Source organism: Mustela nivalis (assembly GCF_964662115.1).
Source record: "Mustela nivalis genome assembly, contig: HAP1_SCAFFOLD_2112, whole genome shotgun sequence".
NCBI classification, from domain to species: domain Eukaryota; kingdom Metazoa; phylum Chordata; class Mammalia; order Carnivora; family Mustelidae; genus Mustela; species Mustela nivalis.
The window spans coordinates 60385-66114 of record NW_028134552.1 but is presented as its reverse complement, the minus strand read 5'-3'; positions in this window follow the sequence as shown (position 1 = coordinate 66114).

The following is a 5730-nucleotide window of genomic DNA, read 5'->3' as shown; positions in this document are numbered from 1 at the left end:
GAAAGGAGTTCTTGAAACTGAAATGAAAGGATGATAATTAGAAACATGAAAATACACAACACTGGTATGCTAACCATTTAACTCTAGTTTCACAGTTATAGGACAAAACTTTTTTAAAATAACTATAGCTACGTATCACCTGGAGCACTGGGTATGGTGCATAGACAATGAATTTTGGAACACTGAAAAAAAGTAAAATAAAATAAAAACTACAGCTACAATGATTTATTAATAGGTATGCAATATAAAAAGAAGTAAACTGTGACATCAAAAATATAAAAGGGTAGTATATAATATAAAATATATATATATACTATATAACATAGTATATAATACAAAATATATCATATATATATATTTATATTTATAATATAAAAATATAAAAGGGAGTAAAAGGGTAGAGTTTTCATGTGATTGAAGTTTCATTATTATCAGTATGAAATAGACCGCTATACATATAAGATGTTTCATGTAAGCCTCATGGTAACCAAAACGCAGAAACCTACAATAGATTCACAAATGATACGTGGAAGAGAATCAAAGCATACCACTACAGAAAATCATCAATTCAGAACGGAAGGCAGTCAAAGAGGAAGAAAGGTATAAGGGAACTATAAAACAGCTAGGAAACAATGAGATGGCATAAGTAAATCTTTATCTATCCATAATTACTGTAAATGAAAATGCACTAATTTCTCCCAGGAAAAAAACACAGAGTGGCTGAACAGATAAAATATATAAGACCCACATATATGCTTTCTACAAAAGACTCACCTCAGCTTTAATACATATAGGCTAAAAGTGAATGGATGGAAAAAGATATTCCATGCAAGTGGAAACCAAAAAAGAGCAATTGATGTAGCTTTATTTACATTAGACAAAAGAGACTTTAAGCCAAAAATAGTAACAAAAGACAAAGAAGGCCATTATAGAATGATGCAAGAGTCAACTGATCAAGAAGATACAACAATCATAAATACATATATGCATCCAACATGAGAGCACCGAAATATATTAAGCAAATGCTACTAGATCTGAAGACAGGGGCGCCTGGCTGGCACAGTTGGTAGAGCATGCAGATTTGGGTTTTGGCTTAGGTCATGATCAGGGTCATGAGATGGAGCCCTGCATCATGTTCTGCACTCAATGCAGAGTCTGCTTAAGACTCCTTGTCCCAGGTGGAAAACAATTTACCATACTAATGGACATCAAAGCTGGGGTGACAATCCTTATATCAGATCAATTAGATTTTAGGCCAAAGACTATAATAAGAGATGAGGAAGGACGCTATATCATGCTCAAAGGGTCTGTCCAACAAGAAGATCTAACAATTTTAAATATCTATGCCCCTAACATGGGAGCAGCCAACTATGTAAAACAATTAATAATAAATTCAAAGAAACACATAGACCATAATACAATAATAATAGGAGACAATAATACAATATTTAACACCCCCTCACTGAAATGGACATATCATCCAAGCAAAAAATCAACAAGGAAATAAAGGCCTTAAATGACACACTGGACCAGATGGACATCACACATATATTCAGAACATTGCATCCCAAAGCAACAGAATACACATTCTTCTCTAGTGCACATGGAACATTCTCCAGAATGGATTACATCCTGGGTCATAAATCAGGTCTCAACCCATATCAAAAGATTGGGACCATTCCCTGCACATTTTCATACCAAAATGCTCTTAAGCTAAAACTCAATCACAAGAGGAAATTTGGAAAGAATCTAAATACATGGAGACTAAACAGTACCATTCTAAAGAATGAAGGGGTCAATAAGTAAATTAAAGAAGAACTGAAAAATTCAAAACAAATGATAATGAAAACACAATGGTTCAAAATCTATGGGACATGGCAAAGGCAGTCCTAGAGGAAAATATATAGCGATACAAGCCTTTCTCAAGAAATAAGAAAGGTCTTAAATACACAACCTAACTGTACACCTAAAGGAGCTGGAGAGAAAACAACAAAGAAAACCTAGTCCCAGCAGGAGAAGAGAAACATTAAAAATCAGAGCAGAAATGAAATAGAAACTAAAAAATAATAGAACAAATCAACGAAACTAGGAGCTGGTTCTTTGAAAGAATAAATAAAATTGATAAACTCCTGGCCAGACTTATCAAAAAGAAAAGAGAAAGGACCCAAATAAATAAAATCATGAAAGAAAGACGAGAGATCACAACCAATACCAAAGAAATTCAAACAATTATAAGTACATATTATGAGCAACTCTACACCCACAAATTTGATAATCTGGAAAAAATGGATGCATTCCTAGAGACATACAAACTATCACAACTGAACCAGGAAGTAATAGAAAACTGAACGGACCCATAATCAGCCAGGAGATTGAAACAGTCACCAAAAATCTCCAAACAAACAAAATCCCAGGGCCAGACGGCTTCCCAGGGGAATTCTACCAAACATTTAAAGAAGAATTAATTCCTATTCTCCTGAAACTAATAAAAAAAAATAGAAATGAAAGGAAAACTTCCAAACTCATTTTATGAGGCCAGCATCACCTTGATTGCAAAACCAGACAAGGATCCCATCAAAAAAGAGAATTACAGACCAATATCCTTGATGAATACAGATGCGAAAATTCTCACCAAAATACTAGCCAATAGGATCCAGCAGTTCATTAAAAGGATTATTCACCACAACCAAATGGGATTTATTCCAGGGCTGCAAGTTTGGTTCAACATCTGCAAATAAATCAATGTGATACAATACATTAATAAAAGAAAGGACAAGAAACATATGATACTCTAAATAGATGTGGAAAAGGCATTTGTCAAAGTACAGTATCCCTTCCTGATCAAAAATCTTCAAAGTGTAGGAATAGGGGGTACATACCTAAATATCATCAAAGCCATCTATGAAAAACCCACAACAAATATCATTCTCAGTGGAGAAAAACTGAGAACTTTTCTGCTAAGGTCGGGAACATGGCAGGGATGTCCATTATCACCACTGCTATTCAACATAGTACTAGAAGTTCTAGTCTTAGCAATCAGACAACAATAAGAAATTAAAGGCATCCAAGTTGGCAAAGAAGTCAAACTATCACTCTGTGCAGATGATATGATACTATATGTGAAAAACCCAGAAGACTCCACTCCAAATCTGCTAGAACTTGTACAGGAGTTCAGTAAAGTGTCAGGATATAAATTCAATGCACAGAAATCAGTTGCATTTCTTTACACCAACAACAAGACAGAAGAAAGAGAAATTAAGGAGTCAATCCCACTTACAATTGCACCAAAAACCATAAGATACCTAGGAATAAACCTAACCAAAGAGATGAAGAATATAAATTCAGAAAACTATAAAGTAGGCATGAAATAAATTGAGGAAGACACAAAGAAATGGAAAAATGTTTCATGCTCATGGATTGGAAGAACAAATATTGTGAAAATGTTTATGCTACCTCAAGCAAACTACACATTTAATGCAATCCCTATCAAAATCCCATTCATTATTTTTCAAAGAAATGGAACAAATAATCCTAATTTTTTTATGGAACCAGAAAAGACCACAAATAGCCAAAAGAATATTGAAAAAGAAAGCCAAAGTTGGTGGCATCACAATTCCAGATTTCAAGCTCTATTACCAAGCTGTCATCATCAAGACAGTGTAGTACTGACACAAAAACAGACACATAGATCAATGGAGAACATAGGCAGTAACCTCTTCCATATCAGCCACAGCAACTTCTTTCAAGATGTCTCCAAAGGCAAAGGAAACAAAAGCGAAAATGAACTTTTGGAACTTCTTCCTTATGATTTTAATAACATTTTCTTTTGTATAACTTACTTTATTGTAAAAATATAGTATGGAATACATATAACACAAAACACAGGTTAAGTAACTGTTTTTGTACATGTAAGTTTCCTGGTCAACAGCAGATTATTAGTACTCAAGTGCTTGGGGAGTCAAAAGTTATTCACATATTTCTGACTGCAAAGGGTCGGTGACCTTAACCCCTGCATTATTCAAGGGTCAACTGTATTAGAATTAATTATCTGATTGTCAAGGTGGTACAGTAGTTATGCAGAATGTACTGACTTGTAGGATATAAATGCTATGGTAATCAGACATAATTTAACAATTGTCTTGCAAATGGTTCTGGGGTAAAAGTTCCTTTTTTTTCTTCTAATCTTAAGACTGTTCTATAAAAGTAAAAAATAAACAGAAAAGGTGAAAAGCCTGAGGCAAATCTTATTTAACGTGAGGGAAGAGCTATGAATCAGTATTTATTTATTTATCTATTTTTTAAATTTTTTAAAAGATTTTATTTATTTATTTGACAGAGAGAGAGAGATCACCAGTAGGCAGAGAGATAGATGGAGAGAGAGATGGAAGCAGGCTCCCCGCTGAGCAGAGCACCTGATGTGGTGTTCGATCTCAGGATCATGGTCCCATGATCTTAGCTGAAGGCAGAAGCCCAACCCACTGAGCCACCCAAGCAACCCAGAATCAGTATTTAAAATTAAATTTATACATAGGTATTATGGCACTATAAAAATTAGAATACGTGTAAACATTGACATTAAACTTAGCAGCAATATATCAAAGTAATGTCTGTCTAAATCTCTACGTTCATATGGAGTAATAACAATTGGAAAATACCAAGAAGTTATCAATTAACATGACTGAAGTATTCATGAAAACTTGGTTGGTTGGGTGCTGTTTAGAAAGCTTGTATTTATCAAAACCACAATGAGATATCACCTCACACCAGTCAGAAAGGCTAAAATCAACAAGTCAGGAAATGACAGATGCTGGCGAGGATGTGGAGAAAGGGGAACCCTCCTACACTGTTGGTGGGAATGCAAGCTGGTGCAGCCACTCTGGAAAACAGCATGGAGGTTCCTCAGAATGTTGAAAATAGAACTGCCCTATGACCCAGCAATTGCACTATTGGGTATTTACCCTAAAGATACAAATGTAGTGATCCAAAGAGGCACATGCACCCGAATGTTTATAGCAGCAATGTCCACAATAGCCAAATTATGGAAAGAACCTAGATGTCCATCAACAGATGAATGGATCAAGAAGATGTGGTATATATACACAATGGAATACTATGCAGCCATCAAAAGAAATGAAATCTTGCCATTTGCGACAACATGGATGGAACTAGAGCGTATCATGCTTAGCGAAATAAGTCAAGCAGAGAAAGACAACTATCATATGATCTCCCTGATATGAGGAAGTGGTGATGCAACATGGAGGCTTAAGTGGGTACGAGAAGAATAAATGAAAGAAGATGGGATTGGGAGGGAGACAAACCATAAGTGACTCTTAATCTCACAAAACAAACTGAGGGTTGCTGGGGGGAGGGGGTTTGGGAGAAGGGGGTGGGATTATGGACATTGGGGAGGGTATGTGCTTTGGTGAGTGCTGTGAAGTGTGTAAACCTGGTGATTCACAGACCTGTACCCCTGGGGATAAAAATATATGTTTATAAAAAATAAAAAATTAAAAAAAATGCAGAAATGTAAGCAACCAATTGAAAAGTATCTCCCCCCCCCCAAAAAAAAAAAGAAAAGAAAAAAGAAAGCTTGTATTTGGGCAGCCTGGAGCATGTAAAACCCATAATGCTGATTTCCACATAAAAAATCTGCTTAAAAGTTAATTAGCTGCCGAGAAACATAGCTTAAAATATTATATAAACTTTCATTACACACATGGTCCAGAAATA